Source organism: Vicugna pacos, chromosome 19, assembly GCF_048564905.1.
Source record: "Vicugna pacos chromosome 19, VicPac4, whole genome shotgun sequence".
NCBI lineage: Eukaryota > Metazoa > Chordata > Mammalia > Artiodactyla > Camelidae > Vicugna > Vicugna pacos.
Window position 1 is genome coordinate 1,980,363 of NC_133005.1, and position 18,933 is coordinate 1,999,295.

General features: G+C 53.3%; 1 long non-coding RNA gene across 2 annotated transcripts; it reads right to left on the reverse strand.

Annotated features, from left to right (window-relative positions):
* Positions 1-383: 383 nt before the first annotated feature.
* LOC140687228 (uncharacterized) lies at positions 384-10,047 on the reverse strand. 2 transcript variants are annotated; one of them, XR_012061403.1, is made up of 3 exons: positions 9,792-10,047; positions 7,985-8,152; positions 384-466 (listed from the first exon to the last, which is right to left on the reverse strand). It is a non-coding gene; the product is annotated as an uncharacterized lncRNA (long non-coding RNA). The 2 variants fall into 2 exon arrangements; XR_012061402.1 differs by lacking the exon at positions 384-466 and adding an exon at positions 2,254-2,712.
* Positions 10,048-18,933: the final 8,886 nt, after the last annotated feature.

Consider the following 18,933-nt stretch of genomic DNA (forward strand, 5'->3'; position numbering starts at 1 on the left):
CAGTTGCAGACACCACACCAGGAACAGTAATAACAGCAAAGCGTTTCTCGAAACTTCTGCGATGAAGGCGGCCGTGTGAAGCGCACTAATCCGCCTCCCCGCGAAGGTCCCACCACTAGGAGGAGGGCCGGACTCGCCAGCGGCGCCCGGGTGGAGGCGGCCGTCTGCCAGCCGTGAGCCACGGGGTGCACGGCCACCAAGTCCAAATTCAAAACAAAACCAAAATTGAGGGGACATGAGTGAGCCTTTGCTTCCTACCCGAGGAACTAGGTTCCCAGATTTATCAGAACGTTCTCTTTAGTCTGAACTGGCAGCCGTCATGCTACTTCTCCAACTTCGATGCCTGGGGTCACACTAAGTGCCTTCCACCCTGGAAGCCGAGGAGTAACCGAAAGCATGAGCGTGCGCGTATTCGGTCCACAGACACTGCTGTGCATCTAGTATGTGCCAGACACTGCACTGGGCCCTGAAGACAAAACAAAAGCAAAAATAAATAAATAATAAATAAATAAATAAATAAGAAAGGAAATGGGAGGAGGTGGACGTTAATCCCACGGACACGCAGAGGTGTGACTGTCTAAGTATCTGAAAGGAGGCAAGTGGTCCTCACAGACACAGAGTGTCCGGGGGCAAGGTGTGTGCGTGGAGGAGAGGGTGCTGGGCGGGCAGAGAGGGGGTGACAGGGGAGCCGGGCACAGGGAGGGGCCAGCGGTGGGTGGGAAGGGGCAGGCGTGCTGGGGCATTAAAGGTGCCCAGTGAGGGTGGAGGGGTGGGAGGCAGGCGGGACAGGCGGGCAGGGGTCCTTGCCACCCTGTGATGACAGAAAGCTGTGGAAAAGCACCGGGGTCTCAGGCCGGGGAGCTCCAGGCCCAGGCGCGTGGCTGCCTGGTGGAGATGGGCGGCGGGAGGGCACCGGCGGGAGCCCTGACCTCGGCAGTGGCGAGAAGCAGAAGGCGAGAGATGGTTGCTGCTGAAGGCAAATCACAGAGCTGGGGATGGAGTGGCTCTAACAGGTAATGCCATTGGGTAACATCCCAGTGTGCTGGGGACCCCGGAGGAGGCCCCGTGCGTGTGAGGAGGACAGACTGTGAGCTTGGTTTGGACGTGAAGACCGCGGGGGCTTCCACGCCACCAAGAGGAGATGCTGACCTGAGCACCGGGTGCAGCGCTGGAGGAAAGGCACCAGCCGGAGCCTGGATCTGAGAGCCGCACCTGTGCAGGTGGACACGGGAGCCAGGGGAGTGGGTGAGGGCATCTCGGGAGGTGAAGAGGCGGGAGGACAGTGGGGCTCAGCCTGGAGCCCCAGGCAGATCTTGTGCTTAATTGCGGAGAAGGTGGTGAACGTGACCTCACAGCAGAGAAAGAACGGGCAGCAGAGGGCGGGGGGTCACCACGGCAGTCGAGCCCCTGAGGGTCAAGAGGACAGTGTGCCGAGGGGAGGAGAGGCCAGTGTCCACGGCCACGGAGGGTGTGAGGACGTCACCGCTGGAAACACCCTTTGGGTTTGGGGATCGGAGGTTGTTGGCAGCGTCCGTGAAGACAGCAGGAGGGGTGGGGAAGGAGCCAGAAGGGGGCAAGCAGGTGGGGGGGGCATTCGGAGCCTGGGTGAAGATGAGGGTGAGAGATATGGGGCAGTAGCGGAAGGAGATCTTGCGGGGTTGAAGGCATGGCGGTCTGATTGTTTTATTGAAGTTCAGTTGACTTACAGCGCTGCGTCAGCTCCGGGTGCACAGCAGAGTGACTCAGTTATGCATTTACTTGTATACATATATTCCTTTTCATATTCTTTTTCATTATAGACTATTACAAGGTGTTACAGTTCCCTGTGCTGGGCAGTGGGACTTGTTGTTTGTCTATTTATATAAAGTACTGTGTATATGTTAATCCCGAACTCCTTACTTGTCCCTCCCATCCCCTTTCTCCCAGTAACTGTAAGTTTGTTTTCTATGTCTGTGAGTCTCCTTCTGTTTTGTAAACAAGTTCATTTGTACCACTTTTTTTAGGTTCCACATGTAAGTGATGTCATATGATCTGTCTTTCTCTGTCTGACCAATTTCACTTAGTACGAGAGGATATTTGAATGTGGACAAAGGCAAATGGAAAGAAAACTTTACGAAAGGTACACAGAGGAAGTCTGCATTTCACCATAAGTACATTTTTACTTTACAGAAAAGAAACCAAAAATAAATATTTTTGAAATCTCAAGGATACGCACGCTGAAGTGTCTGGGGAGGCAGTGGAGAATGTCTGTGATGCACTGTGAGTGCATTTCAAGGGGAAAAAAGGACTGGCGGGCGGGGGAGGCAGGCACCCGGCAGCGCGTGAGAAAGCGGAAGTGCTCACAGCAGCATCGCGGCGCTGCGTGTGCAGGTGGGCTCCATCCGATTCTCCCAGCTTTCACATTGATGCAAAAGGTAACAGGGAAGACTGTTCAAAGGGAAAAGCAAGCAGAGGCCACAAACTTCCCAAGGAGGTGTGAGGGGCTGGGGCTGGTCAAGGCATCTGGCTGGAGAGTTTACAGGAAAAAGAGGAAACAGGAAAGGAAGGAAAATCCCCGCCCGGCATCATTAGTCACGGAGCAGGTCCAGAGTGGCTCGTCACTTGGCACCAGTAGTGCACGGCTTTCTTCTCACGCATGATTTTTCTCTCATGCACGATTTTTTTCTCATGCTGGCCGTAAATGTGCACCAACCACCAGGGTTTAGGGCAAATCTGTCAGGCGAGCAGAAACAGGTTACTGAGGGGGCGACACAGCTCAGTGGTAGGACGTGTGCTTAGCTTGCACGAGGTCGTGGGTTCAATTCCCAGTCCCTCTGCTAAAAAGAAAAAATTCTAAATAAATAAAACCTAATTATCCCCTAAGAGATAAAAATATAAAATATAAAATTTATCTCAAAAAGGAAAACCTAAGAAAAAATTAAAGAAAAAAAAAAGCAGCAGGGCTCTGAGCAGCCTAAGGCCGTCTGAGCTTCGCAGCAAGTGCTCGCCGGCCTGACGCCTCCCACTGCCCGCCTTAGAGGGACAGGAAAGCAGAAGACGTCAGGCCACATCGAAGCCACTCGCTCTGACCTTGCTCCGCTGCTGACCCGTCGTCTCCTGAGCCTCTGGGAGCACAAGCTTGGGGTCTGCAGCCATGGGCCCCCGTCCCAGCCGGGCCGCTGTAACTCGGGGACCAGAATCACTCCCACCTCCCCAGTTCGCTGCAAAGGCCAAGTGAGCGAGGCCTCTCATGTATGAAACACCTAGGTCCGCCCCGGGTCCACCAGAAGCAAACACCCAGATGGTTATCTTCTGAAAATGCAAAGTCTGAGAACAACTCCCGCGCGGTGCTCACTGTCCCAACTCCAAAGCTGCTTTCCGATGCTCGAGGCCGCAGCCCTGCTTCCGTCTTGACCCCGCTCTGCTCTCTGCCCACATCCCCAGCTGCATAAAAAGCATCCTGTCTGGTGTCCCCGATGCCTCAGATCACGTTCCACGTCCGCACAAAAGCCCATTCGAGGACCATTAGAAGCCAAGCGGCCCTCAGACTGGCTTCCCATCACTTCTGAAGGCCCCGAGGCGGGCACAGAGAAGCCTTGCTTTCTTCCCCGGGCCAAAGAGCCACCTGCCATAATTAGCAAGATTGGTCCGGACCCGGCGGCGTCTGCAGCCACGAGACCAAACGAAGCCCTTCGACATTCCGCATGGAACAAGCGTCTCTGATTTTCTGAGCCCAGATCTGAAAAGCTACCTTCTACAAGGTCCGGAGAAAACTCCAATTCATTAACGATTTCAACAGAAAAAGAAAATCTCGAAAGGCTGTTGACAGCCACCGGAGCCACGGGGTAACCTCACCCTTATCTTTCATTACCCCACTCTTATTAGGAAAAGAAAAAAGGCGTTTGTTTTCACGGACATAACCTCACAGAAGGCTTTCATGCACAAGCAGCACAAGATGAAACAAAACACACGGAGTGTGGGGACCCCAGCTACACTTGAAAGTGCGAGGAAACCTCCACTCTCCGTGGAGAGGTCACATGTCCCTCATTATTGGCACCAGGCCATCCTCAGTAGCTAGTGGCCGGGTTCATGTGGTGCCAGCTGTAAAAGTGGGTTAATTCAGTGTACACAAGCCCCAGCGGTGCCCCACTCGAGGTAGGGGTTCGCCTCCTACAGCTCAGCTATGCTCCCAGCACAGACACACTCTCACCCCCTCCAATATCAGTCCTTCAAGCAGACACACCTGCAGGTGATGTCAATCGTATGAAGCAACCACGGCAGACTGAACGGGCAGGTGACGGGCAGGTGGATTCCCCGGGCCTGTCGGCAGCCTCTCACCAACATCCCAGGTGACGTCAGACTCGTGCCCAGATGACTCTTGCTCAGTTTGACCTGCACAGTGCTTTAGGTTATGTTTTGTTTTTAATGAATTGCCTGTATTTTAAAATCCTAGTATTCCAGATTTTAAAAATCTGGATTTCCAGCTTTCTCCTGAAAACTCAGGAGCTCTGACAAAATTGAGTACCTAGGGAGGCACCAAGGGATGATATGGGGGCCCAGCCGCCCTAGTCGTCACCAGATCCCCAAGCCCACTCCCAGTTAATCATGAAATCCCCGTCTGGAACCCCAGCCTCCCCTCCCGAGCAGCAACGACGGGGCCCACCCCAAGGAGCCCGCAGTCCCAGAGCGGAACCAGCTGGCCAGGGGCGCCACGCCTCCCGCTGTGTTCTTAGTGCCACTCAAGTCTCGCCAGGCCCTCGCATGGCCACTGGGGCACAGGGGCATTTACTTTTGAAACTGGGCATCTTGATGAATGGACACATTGGAACAAGACATTGTTTTTAGTAGCAATTAAGCCAAAACACCCTCCACCCTCCTGAGTTGCTGATTCCATATTTGCGGCTTCACCCTCATTTATCTGTAGCTCCAGGTGAGGACTTGGCTCCCACACGGTTACTCACAGACACACACAGAACTGCAGGAAAGGGGAGTCTCCCCAGGGGCCGGCTCCCAGCCCAGGGCAAACTGGGCCCCTCTGCCGACTGGAATTTCTGATTTGAGTGAGAAGCTGGAAGCATAGGGGTAACCATCCCACACAAAACCTCACACATGCGCACAAAGCTACTTCTACGAGGCGTTCCTGTAAATGACAACCACCACAATGTGCATCCGCAGAGCGGGAAGCCGAGCAAGTCAGGTGACACCCACACCGCCACCTGCTACAGGGCAATGACATGGCCAGATCCCTTCTGTATTTTAAGATGTGTTTAAAGTTTTTATATCTAAAACGTGTGTGTGTACATATATACACATACACTTATATATCTGTATATAAAAACTTTAAAAAATACATAAATATAAAATAGAGTTAAAAACACAAATGAAATACCTATTTTTATACATACATCTTAAAGCATCTCATAGATATATATATAGTAGGTAATTCTATAAATCTACATTTCTGTGTGCACATAGAGAAACAAGTACATATAATACACATATATAATTTTGAAATGGATAGACCTGAGGAGGGTGGTACAGCTCAGGGGTGGAGCGCATGCTGAGCATGCCCAGAGTCCCGGGTTCAATCCCCAGTGCCTCCATTAACAATAAATAAGTAAATAAAAACCTAATTACCTCCTTCCCAAAAACAAACAAACAAAAAATAAATAAATAAGCCTAATTACCACCCCACCCCACCTCACCCCACCCCCAAAATGGGCAGCATTAGCGTGGAAATGCCCTCTAGGGGTGCAGCAGGGCTGGAACTGCGGAGGAAACGTGAGGTCGCATGCACTTTTCACTCTGGAAACCCCCACAGGCTGAAATCTCCCTTGTGTAGCAGGGTGTGTGTTAAATATACATAATATAAAATTCACCTTCTTAACCACTGTGAAGTGTCCAGGTCAGGGGCCCCAGGACACTCACATCGTTCTGCAGCGATCACCCCCATCCACCTCCAGAACGCTTCCTTCCCGAACTGACACCCAGTGCAGAATAGCTCCCCGTCTCTCCCGCCCTCAGCCCCTGGCAACCACCCTCCTACGCGCTAGGGCTCTGAGCACCCGCGGTGCCGCCCAGAAGAGGGACCACACAGTGTGTGTGTGTGTGTGTGTGTGTGTGTGTGTGTGTGTGTGTGTGTGTGATGTCCCTGCTCAGGGCCCACTCGGGTAGGTTTATATACAATAAAAATCAATCTCTGGGTACCGGACATGACGCATGTCGGCCACTAGAGGGCACTAGAGATCGCGGGATGAGTCCCGGGCTTCCTGGGGGAGGGGGCGCGGGGGCGCTGGAGTCAAGGAGGCTCCTTCGCCTCTTTCTCTAAGGCGCCCTGTGCACGTTCCGGCGGGGGACAAACCTAAGCCTGCAGCGAGGGCTGGGCTCGGCCGGCAGCCCGAGGCCTCCTCCCGCCACCCCCTTGCCCGCAGGGGGCATTGTGGGGGTGGGAGGCATTCTCCCCGGCAGGACCACAGATTCCCCGTCGGTGGGTTCCACGCGGTGCTGCCCCCGCGCAGAAAGCAGAACCGGCGGCTGAGCGCATGTCCACGAGCTCCTCTTCATCCCTTCATTTAAGAAGGATGGGGGGAGCTGCGAAATGGAGGGGGCGTTCGAGGTTGTGCAAGGAGATTGGAGAGAATGCCTGGCCTTGGGGTGGGGAGGCGGAGGCTAGAGATTAGAAATGACCACAGCTCAGCCTGGAATGCACGTGTGTGAACAACCGACTGTAATTCGCCCCCTGGACCCTAACTCTGCCTCATTAGACGCAGGAGCATAAGGTGTCATCGCCTGGTTTAGTGCGCTCACTTAGGTAGAATCCAGCTGCGGGGTGAGTCCGGGTGCTTTGTTATGTCCAGAATTGACCAAGGGTTTGGCACAGGGTTGGGAAACCAAGGCCAGGTGCCTGCGCAGCTGGTGGAACCTGAGTGACCCACAGCACACTCCAGGCGTGGTCTGGATTTGGGGCTGGGCCAGTGACATTCTGGCAGGACAAACACTTGGCCACTTCATTGTGTCAAGTACATATATAAATCTGCCAAATGCTACTTTTTATTTCCTTTTACTTCTCCTTCATAGTGCAGATGAGTAAGTTACACTAGGAATTTCGTTTCAGGGCAGTAAAGGACACTTTTTTAAATATTTGTGGTCTCCAACCCTGGTTTTCCATCAGAATCATCAGAGCAGCTTTTTAAAAATGCCATCAGTGCCGCAGCCCCACTCCAGACCAACAGACCCTGTTTCCCTGGTGGGGCCGAGCATCAGCACATTTCACAAGCTCCCGAGGTGATTCTGGTGCACCGTGAGCACAGAGAACTCCGGCTGCCATCACCCAGGAATCTCCCTTGGTCTGGGGTTCCCCCCCTAGGCCCCCACCAAACCGTCAGAGAAGCTTTAAAACATACTGATGCCCGGGCCCTGCGGCCAGAGATCCTGCTGCAGCTGGTCTGGGATGTGCATAGTTCTGGGATTTTTTTTTTCAAAATCCCCCGCTACCAAAGTTGAGAGCCATTCTCTACACACACCTTCAAGAACCAAAATTAACATCCACGCACAGCGCTCCCCACAGGATGGTGTGCAGACCAGCCCCATCAGCACGGCAGCCATGCCAGAAACGTTGAATCCGGGACCCCTCCCCCCAGGGCCCCCCTCCCCGACAACTGAATGTGCGTCATGGGCTCGGCTTCGGGTCTCTGCGTTTTAAAACCTCCCCCACGTAACTTTTCGCTGACGTTTGAGAACCACTGTCCTAATCCTTCCACAAACACAAATCCGCCTGCATCACAGCCTGAATTTTTTAACTTTCCGTAGAAATCCTAGCTGGCAGAAGACCTGTTCTCTAGCCATTGCTTTTCACTCCCATACCAAACCAAGGCATTTCCCAAAAACCCATCCGGGCCATGTGCACCAAAGAATCAAAGCCACAGAAGGCAGAAATTGAGGCACTGGTGCCAAGACCTCCAGGGACGCCGACGGCGCAACCTCGGCTGTGAGTGGGAGAAGTTACCTGATGTGGAGGAGGGCTCAACCTCAGGCCACCTGGATTCAGCTCCCGGCAGCGTGCCAGGCTCTTCAGGGGCTCCTTCGTGTTCCCGCCGGGTTCCTGGTAACCCCAGCAGCAGCCGGAGGAAAGATGGGGCCCTGGAGACAGACCCTCATGGGCAGCCTTCAGCCCCTGTAAAGAAATGCAGGCAAGGATCCTGGGTCAGGAGAAGCGAGACGTCTTCACTCACCCCCTAAAGGAAGTGGCTCCTCCTTATGACAGCCCCCAGCTGGTCCAGAGAGCTCGATGCTAGGCTCCCACTGCCCCTGAGCAGAGATCACTGCTTCCGCTTACTCTTGCCTGTCTGACACCCAAGAGACGGTCAGGGTGTTTCCAGAAATAACCTCACTTCATTTCAGTGGGGGCGGGACATCCACCTGCGGGGACAGTGCTGAATCCCTGCTGCGATGCATGGGCCGCCATGTCTGATTTTGCCTCCTGGTGTATCCCCAGTACTCATACCACGTTTGGCCCACAACAGGTGCTCAATAAATGCCTGGGTGGCTAACTGAGCAATTAACATATGATCATAAAAATCATTACCATTTATTGGTCACTTGCTGTGTACCCAGCTTGCATTTAATCTTCCTGAGACGTCTTCAGGAGATAGAGGGACTGTGAGCAAACATGACAGATGGACACTGAGAGCTCAGAGAAGTCAAGAGAGCAGCACAGGGCTGCACAGCCTGTCAGCAGGGCCATCACTCACACTGGAGATAATCTGACTCCAAAGTCTGTTTTGGCAAAGGTTTTGAAATGTAACTTTGTAGTTTATTATGTAATTTTTGTGAAATTGTAACTTACGTGATTTTTATCTGACTATAATTTTGTAACTGTAAATTTCTGTAATTACATAATTATAATTTGACACAATTACAGTTTTGTCAATTTTAACATGATTTGGGGGATGGCCTTTTATGTAATGAGGTGGCACACGTGTGCATTCTACAAAACACTTAAGTGAGAAATAACTCCAATCTTTTAGAATCTCTTCTGGAACATGGAAGAGAGCATGTTACTCCACTCATCTTATGAGGTTAACACAGAGTAGATGCCCAAATTTATAGAAGGAAAAAAATTAAGATCAATACTATATATGAACGTAGATGCAGAAATCCTAAACAAAAAAATTAACACTCTGAACCAGTGATGTAAAATAGGAAGATTCCGCATTACTAAACTTGGTTTATCTCAGGAATACAAAGTTGACTTAATGTTAGAAAATCAATGTAATTCATCACAGTAAGAGGATAAACCAAAAAAAAAAATCACGTGATTATTTCATAGATGCAAAAAATTAATTGATCAAGTGTAACATTCATTTATCATTTAAAATAAACACTATCAACAAAGTAAAATAAAGTGATTTATTAATGTGATAAAGGGTACCGACTATAACCCTTCAGAAAACATCAAAATTAGTGGTGAGATATTAAATATTTTTCTTAGGAGCCCAGGGTGAGAACTAAATGCCCACAGTAACTATTCCCTTTCAACATTTATAACAGAGGTTTTAGCCAACAGAGAAAAAAATACATATATACACACACACACATATATGGCATAAGGATTTAAAAGGAAGGGGCTAAACTATTGTTATTTTGCAGAGAGAGTGACTGTGTATAGAGAAAACCAAAAGAACCTGTAAGAAAGTGAAAATGGTAGGCGCGCCACAAGGCTGCTGGTTGCACATCAACATACAAGTCAATTGCATTTCTCTCCCAGAATGAACAGCTCGAACACGAGGTTAAAAGGGAAGGACACCACTTACATCCACGTCCGCATTACTGGGCTTCTGTGACAACTCTTGCGACCTGGTCGAGCAGGTTCCCCAGGATCACTCTTTTTTAGGGGCATCTACCTCCTTAATGTAAGGATTCCGTGGCTCGTGGGCAGTCCTTGTAGAAATGCCTCTGGCTGCTTCCAGGGGTGGGATCTGGATCTCCTAGGACAGATCAGAAGCCTTCGTGGTTGGCACCGCATTCCCCATGGAAGCTGACGCAGAGAACTCGCAGTTACTCTGTCAGCCCCCGGCCCAGGTGGGCGCAGCGCGGGGCTGTGCCTGACACGCGAGTTCTTCGGCTCCGAGCGGCTGGAGCTCGCGGAGCCTGGAGGCGCAGTCCGGTCTCGAGCGCCTGGGATGCCAGTATTCGCAGGTCACCAGGGGATGCCTGGCGCGGCGTTAGAAGCGCAAAGCGGCGCGCCTCGCATCATCCCAGCTCCTCCCCCCGTGTGACCGGTTGGAGTTTTTTTAATTCGTGATTAAAATTCAAAACAGTGACCAGAAGGCACACTGTGTGGGGACTTATTTCAGTTGGGAAAGTGCAAAGTTGAGTTCAAATCTGAAAAATTGTGCTAACGCGAAGGATAGCTTTAATATTGATATTTGTCCTTAATAATTTAAATATTCATTTTAGAGCCAAAGGAAAACAATCAAGAAGACAGCGGCTAGTTCTCGGTGTTACCTGATGTCATTACCTGGAGCAGCTTTGTCTTTTAGGAGACAGGCGCCACGCGTGATGCGGCAGCTACACCTGCAGCTGCTCTGAGGGGCGGCGTCCGCCCGCCCCCACGGGAGCAGGCCGGCGGGGCCCCCAGTGCGGGGCAGACCCGCAGCCTTCCCGGGACCCTCGGCGGGCCGCGCAGTGCCCCCCGCTGCCCGGGCAGACAGCCGGACGTGGCGAGCACACTGCGGGCGGAGCCCGGCAGGCCGGGGACACGGGCGGTGCTTGCCTGCCAGGACAGCGCTTTGCTCCAGAGAACCCAAGGGGAAGTAACTTATGTAAGCAGTGACCGTGGCTGACATGTCTCGATGTGGGAGCAGGAGGCAGAGTCCAACAGGGTGCGAGGCGAGGTACAGTCAGCTGGAAAACAGCAGAGCCCCGGTCTCGGTGCTGTTCCTGGTTCTCAGGCCCGGGAGGACCCCGTCTTCCCCATGCCGCGTGGTCCTTATCTGTGGTGGTCACGGCCACGCCCTGTCCACATCCTCAGGGACTCACATCCACACGGCAAGGCTGCTCTCCGTAAATGCCTGTGGCTCTCTTCCCCCAGGAGACGGTCCCCCACTGGCGCCCTCTCTCCCTGCCTGCAGGAGCGTCATGCCCGGAATCAGTCATCAACCCAGAGTGACGGGAGCCCTAGACGCCCAGCCTCCATCGCCCGGCAGGAGGAGGGACCCGGGAGTGCCTCTCCACCCCGCCCCGCGGAGCTCCCCAGCCGCGCCGCTCAGTCGGGCCCCTCACCACTGCCTGCCTCCCACTCACTGCCTAGCACCACCTCGCCAGCTCTTCCCTCGTCTCCGGACCTGCTTCTGTGTACTTCTCCACGAAGACGGCGTTCACACGTCTTCGTTCACTCAGCGGCTAGTGCCTGGTGCACAGTAGTTAGTAGAGTTCACACCAGACCAGCAGCAGCTGCGTGGGACTGTTACCAGCCGACCCTTGTCCGCGGCTCCAGGTCTCTCACACTGAGGAGAGGCACTCGCTTAGGCTGGTTTTCTCACTGACGGTCTAACCCAGGGAAGCGCGGACCTGACGTGGGGGCCTGTACAGATGGCCAGCTACCTCTCCTTTGACCTCCGAAGCTTTGTCGTGGGAAGCACGAAGTCCAGGGTGTAGGTGACTCTACAGAGCCGAGCTACGGGATGGGAAAAATCATTTCTCTCCGCTTGATCCTGCGCTGTCCCTGGGAACACTGGTTCTTGAGGTGTTTGTGGGTATTTGAACAGACGCGGCCTGACAATCAATTCCTTTCACTGCAGACCTTGTCAGAGCCTTTCGTGTGCTGCTGTGCAGTTCACTGCGAGGAGCATCGTTGAAGCAGCACTTCTGTGAAGCGATCACTCCCCCCCCCCACTGCTCTGAAAACTCAAAACCCCGTTACAGTTATTCCAGTTACTGTCTCAGGGATGGCGGGGGGAAGGCTGCACGTGACACTTCCACATCTCTGTGTCCCTTCGGCATTGTCCCTGGGGGATCTGCGCCCACCTCAGCATGTGCCACACTTTCCTCTTTGCCGTCAAATCCACCCCCCACCTCACCCGAGCCTTCCCCGCTGGTCTGTGACCATGTCCAAGCCTGCTTGGTTTCCTCACCTCCAGTCTCTGCTCCTAGTTTGAAACCAATTCCTGCACATCCCAGCTTGTCACGCTCCTGCTTCTGGCGCCAACTTCCTGCCTGAATTAAGTCAGGTCTAAGACTCCTGTTTTCTGGACTCCACCTCATCCAGCACTCCGTCCCTCCCGCACGCAGTCCCGCCAGCTCACCAGCGTCGTGTCCTCCTGCCTTCCACGGGGAACCTCTCCTCCAAACAGATGCTCTGCAGTCCGGCCCCTCGCCGCCACGTTACCCGTCTGGTCTGGGAGTCTTAGTCATTGTCTCCACCCCATTCCTGGGCCCCTGTCATAGCCCCGTCTCTGTGTGCTGGGCTTAAAGGTGGCAGGTCTGAGATCTTTCCATCGTACAAATAAGGAAGCTAGGCTTGGAGAGATTAGCGCTTCTCCAAGGTAACATAGTGCGGGATTCTGAATCCAAATCCAATGTCCTCGCCCCACGCCAGGGACACTCAGTGGCCCACAGGACCGTTTCAGCTGGTGCCCAGAAGGGCTCATTCTGGTGGTTTTATCCTTATATTAACGTGTGTTAGAAAAGCAGCACAACTGCCACATCCAATCTGCGATTTCCGGGGTAGTATTATCAAGAGTGGTTGTGTAAGTGTGCCCCCCCCCACACACACACACACAAGCAGCCTCAGCATCACCTGGGAAATCCCTGGCGATGCAAATTCTCAGCCCCTCCCCAGACCTACGGAACCCTGGGGGTAAAAGACCTGCAGGTGCTTCCGACGTGCATTCGAGTTTGAGAACCACTGGCTATAGAGGAGTCAATAAAAAACTGATTTAAAGTCTATTAGTGTACTACTCAGCCATAAAAAAGAATAAAAGAATGCTGTTTGAAGCAACACGGATGGACCTAGAGATGGTCATTCTAAGTGAAGCCAGGAAGAGAAAGAAAAATACCATATGATATCACTCATATGTGGAATCTAAAAAAAGAAAAAAGAGGACACTAATGAACTCATCTACAAAACAGAAACAGACTCACAGATATAGTAAACAATCTTATGGCTACTGGGGGAAAGGGGATGGGGAGGGATAAATCTGGCAGTCTGAGATTTGCAAATGTTAGCCACTATATGTAACAATAGGTAAACAACAAATTCCTTCTGTACAGCCCAGGGAACTATATTCAATATCTTGTAATAACCTTTCATGAAAAAGAACATGAAAACGAATATATGTACGTATGTGCATGACTGGGACATTGTGCTGTAACCAGAAATTGACACATTGTAACTGACCATACTTCAATTTTTAAAAAGTGTATTAGTGAAAAAATGCGAAGTAAATGTAGGTGATTTGTGAAAATAGCAAAAACTTCATAAGCTGTGCAGGAGTCACTGGATTTGAGGAAGCACCGTCCTACAGCACAGAAGCCTCCAGGAGTTTAAAGGTAGGAAGGCCTGCCCCGCCCAAGGAGGTCCATCCCACCCCAAGCCTTGGAAGAGACCCCCGGAGCCGGCAAGGGGTGGGGCGGGCAGAGGGCCTTAATCGCCGCTGTTTGTTTGGCTTAGAGTTTAAACGTTTGGACTCTGGCCCTTACCGCTCCTTCTGTGGAAAACTAAGATCCCACTCAGATCGCCTGGGACTTCCCCCTTATTACAGGTAAAGAAATAGGTTTCAGCCCCAAGGATGTGAACATTCCCCAGTGAGAATCAGTGGCTGCCAATTATCCAAACCTGCTCACCGTGAGCAGCGAGACCGGGTGACGGTCCCCCGATCACGTGGGAAGGGTGGGCCTGAAAGGGGCTTCACAAACACAGAGCAATCCTTGCAGCCTTGAACACGGATTCTTAAGGACGACCAGGGACACACACGTGGTTCCCCAGATAATGAGAGAGTGGATTTCAGACAGGGCCCTCAGAACGCTTCAACCCAGCTCCGCTCCAGGTCTCGGGTCTCGGGTCCTGGCGAAGTCAGACGCCTCCGCCGGCGACAGCCTTGACCCACATCCGTGCGCATCCTTGCCGCCGCCGTTGGACCCACCTTCCCACTGAATAGGTGATCGGAGTGCTTTGTTTGGACCCCCTGCCTTAAGGATCTGTATGCTTTTTTAACCATGTCTTTGTGGAATTCTTTGACATTCACAAGATCACGGACTTGCATTAACGAGCGATTACAGCACATCACAGCTGTGTGGCTCGCCCTCAGGTCCAAATGCAAAGCACTCCTTGTGAGCACAAAAGCTCTAAAGAAACTTTGGTCACTAGCGACAGCCACGTAAACCCAAAGAAACTGCCTCTGGATGGAGTTCATGCGGCAGTGAAGACACAGACGTTCTTGCCTCGGAAGACACTTCAGCTACTGTGTAACTGGTGGGAAAATTACGAAGTGCATTGCTTCTTGCTTCCTCTGTTTCAGTGTGTTGTTGTTGTTTTACTTTTTTAAATTGTGGCAAAATGCATAGAATATAAAATTGACCATCCTCACCATTCTGAGTACAGAGCAACGGTACTGAGTTCATGCATATTGCTATACAGCCATCCCCAGCACCCATCCCCAGAGCTCTTTTCATCTTGCAAAACCAAAGCTTTCTGCCCATTAAACTCTAATGCCCCAGGCCCCTCCCCTCGGCCCCTGGTAACCACCACTCCACCGCCTGTCTCTATGAATCTGCGTCTGTTTCTGCGTGTGACATATGCATGATTCATGGCTGGGTAAATCCTGACAAGAGTCAGAACATGTCACCTGCCCAGCAAGTGAGTTTGGGATTCTCTGTATGACCATAGAGTAAATTCACCAAATGGGGTCACAGGAGGGGTCTTCTGTCCCCCCAGTTGGTGCCCCTCATTTGCCTACTGGAGCTTCCGTGGCGGGGACAGGAACATTAGAGCTTGATTCAGAAGTCTTGGGATTGAAAACCCAGTACTGTTACCTTGCAGATGCCATGTAATCTTTCTAAATCTCTTAAACAGGGTCCTACTTTAAGAATCAAAAGATTCCATGTAAAAAAATCTCAATTTCTGGATTCTCTTGAAAAATTCCAAGGAGCTGGCATCAAAACAAAACTTCAGTTTGTTTTTAAAGGGGACTAGATTTAAACAGACATGTACCAAATAGGGTATGTAAACAGCCCACGAGCCGCCCCAAAGGGGCTCAGCATGATTCGTCATCAGGGAAATGCAAAATAAACCCACGGTGAGCTATCACTGCACAGCCATTCCCACGACTTAAGTCAAAACACTGCCAACATCAAGTGCTGATGAGGATCCAGGACAACTGGAACTCCATTCGTAAACAGCCTGGCAGTTTCTTAACATGTTAAACAAGCACGTATCACATGATCCAGGTCCCCCTCCAAGGTATTTACCAGAGAAAAGGAAAAATCACGTTCATATGAAAACCCACACGCAAATGTCCACAGCAGTCTTATTCACAATCACGTGGATACAACCCCCGTGCTCTTCTGCAGGTGAATGGAGGAACAAACTGCGGTCCATCCACAGCAGGCGGAGCCATTCAGCGATTAAGAGAACAAACTAGAGACGTCGCCAGCAACCTGGTGAACCTCTGACGCCGCGTGCTGATGGAAGACTCCGAAGACTGCATGTCATGCGATTCCATTTCTAAGCCCTTCTGGGAAAGCTGCGAGCACACCGGGGTCTCCAGGGGCTGGAGTGGACAGGCGTTTACTTGAAATGGTCATGAGGGAATTTGAGGGGTGATGGGACTGTGGGACTTCTCTGAATCTTGATTTTGGTGGTAGTTAAATCACGATTGTGTGCACTGGTCAAGCATTCATCGAACCGCACACTGAAACGAGTGACTTGTGCTGTAAGTTATACCTCAATAAACCTAACCCCAAAATAAAAAATTACACACACACAGACACACACACACACGGCACTGGGGTGCACCTTCTGCCTGGCACGGCTGGCCGAGCAGGTAGGCAGATGGAATTGGGCCTGTGAGCTCCATTCCTCACCTGCCTTAGTGTGGGGCCCCCAGCAGCTCCAGAGGTCAGGTCTTGGGTGCAGGGGCTTGTTTGGAAGGGGACCCCAGGAAGTAGGACTGAGGGGAACGGATCCAGGCAGGGGGAACGCCAGCAAAGGATGGGTTCGGGGTATAGTCCAGCCGGACAGCCGGCTGCCCGCTTTGTGGAACGACTACCAAATTGTCCGTCCGCCGGGCAGGCGGCCGCCGCGCTCCGCGGCGTGAACCCCGACGGCTGTGCTGGCTTAAGCGAACCCGCCACGGCAGGGGAGAAAGCTGTGCTTCGGGGCAGCGAGAGGCAGTGGCAAGCCCAGCCAGAGCCCGAGCCCGGCAGATGCGGCGCGAGCGGAGCCGCTGGCACGCGGGGACCTGGCTCCGCACGTGCGCCCCGCGCCCCCTCGTCCCCACACCCCGGGGGCAAGAGCGCCCCGCCCGGAGGCGAGACTGCTGTTCGCAAAAACGATCTATAAACGCGAGTGGGGAGGAGGAGCTCTAGACCCTGAAATGTTAAGCCTGGGCTCTGATCCTGGATCTTCCGGAAGCCAGTTCTGAGACCTGGAGCAAATCATTTCACCAAAATGGGCCTGGTTTTCTCGTGGGTAAAATGAAGACAGGTCACATCTCTCTGGAGGCAGCTCCCCAGGGCCTCCGTCCACAAACAGCTGGCACCGCTGCCCAGGCGGGGCCGCGGGCAGGGGCCCGCAGGCGGCAGGAGGCTCCGGGAGGGCCGCGCCCCCGGCCCCCAGCCCGGGGGGAGCGCGTGCTCCCCGAGACTGAGACGAAGCTGCTGCCGCCCAGCAGAGCGGGGCCCCGGCTGCGAAGTCAGCTCGGCTAGCGGCGAGGCTTTCTGCGTCTCTCACCCCAACCAGCGGATGGAGGGACTGGCTGCCCTCCGTCTCGCCTGTTTTCAAAGACAGCTGGCTCGCGGCGGCGCGCCGCCTGCCTGCAGCCAGGCGGTCAAGACCTCACTGAGAGGGCCTCGGGCTGCGACCAAGAGTGGACAGGCGACCTCAGGGTGGCCCGCAGCTCAGTTCAACAGCTGCAGGCGGCGTGCCCTCGGCCTTCGGGCCTGAGAGGCACTGGCGTGGCCGATGCAAAGCTGAGGACAGAAAATTGATGCCAGCCTGGAGAGACAGGGAAAGCCACCGGGCAGCACATCCCAACGCCTGCGGAGGGGGAGCTCAGCCCAGGGCCGGGAAGACCTTACTTTCCCTGGAGAAAGGACGGGGGTCTGGGGGAGATGGCGATTTAGACAGACTTGGGGGAAATGGTGAAGGTTCTCAGGTCCAGGCTGCAGGTGGCAGGACAAGCCAAGCTCTGGCAGAAAGGGAGCTGAGGGTGTTCCTGTCGGTGGAGGAGGAAGGGGTGGGGAGAGGGACGGGGCCAGGCCCTGGGGCTGGGAGAGCCGGAAGGGTTCTGGGAGGGGAGCAGCTTCAGCGAGGCTGGGCTTCTAGGAAAGCATCCTCCGTGTTTTCTGAGAATCCCCGGCCTCGGTGCCCCCCTTTCCTCCACCCCTCCCCCACTTCCAGCTGGATTGCAGACCTCTGGCCTCTCCCTCCCTCTGCCCTCTTCCTGCTGGGATGGTTTCTGAACTGACTGGGCCCTCAGCGTTCAGCCCGTCTTTCTTGCTACCTCGAGCTTGATGCCTGAAGAAAACCGTGAGCTCTGAGTTCACGGAGAGAAGGGAGAGAGGGCAGAGGGCAGCACTGGAGGCTGCATGTTTAGTGAGTCCAGAGTAAGCAGGATCAGCAATGATTAAAAAAAAAAAAAAAAGGACACAGGGCTAAGGAAACAGGGATACAGTTTGCACCAAGAGTAACTTTTAGGTTGAAAAAAACAGTTTTGTGCAGACCCAAGCACGGGTCGACCCGAAGCTTCTGATTGCTTGCGGCAGGTAGGACCTTTGTGTGGCCTCGTGTACTAAGTCCAAATCATCCTACTTTGTCCCGGCTTCTGTCTCCAGGGGCCGAGGCTGAGTGAACCAGACGAGACGAGGGCTCCATGTGGGCTTTTCCCACACGGAATTAGCAGTCATTTCCAAAGCGGGGCAGGAAGTAACATGTTCAAGTTTCCCCAAATTCAGATGTCCTCTCCTTTCACGCCCGGTCCCTGACACCCCCTTGTGGCCACAGGCAGAGCCAGACATCCAACGTGCCAGCCCCGCCGCAGGCTGTTCGCCCTGAAAACGTCAGCTCGAGGTCAGAATCACTCCTGAGTCCTAAGGGCTCCCTCCCGAAATCCCTTCTTCTCAAGCCAGGAGCCCCGGGGACACAGAGAAGACCACCCGGGCTCTCTCCAAGGACGGCGTCCGCTCCGCTCCCGGTGCCCAGCAGGCAGGTCCCAGGCTCGGGAGCGGGCAGGACCACGCGTGCGCCCCGGGCGGGCCCATCAGGACCGCCTCCGCCAGGGCGTCGGAGCCCGCGCTTTGCCGGGAAAGCAGGCCCACGGCGCGGGGGCTCTGCCACGTCCTGCCTGCGCCTCCTGTGAAAATGGTTCCATCGTTCGCTCAAACAAGACGGCGCTTGGCCTGAATGAAGGGGCCAGGAAAACCAATGCGAGGGTTCCATTGTATTTCATCCTGCCTTTCTTGCATTTTAGAAACAGAGCAGGAAGGGAAAAAAGAAGCAATTCTGGACGCCACGTAAACTTTAAAGATGAGACAACTCAAGGAACCGCCTTAGTGGGGGGAAATAAATAAGAGTAAAAGCAAGCCAGACTCCTGCGAGCGGGGCGCTTTCACGGACTCACTGGCGTTCTCACTGTCGGGCCTGAACGGCCCATATTTTTGTATTCATGGCAGACAATGAGTTCCCGTGACACTCTGTCATACATTACAGTGCGGGGAAAACCCAACCTGCTTTAT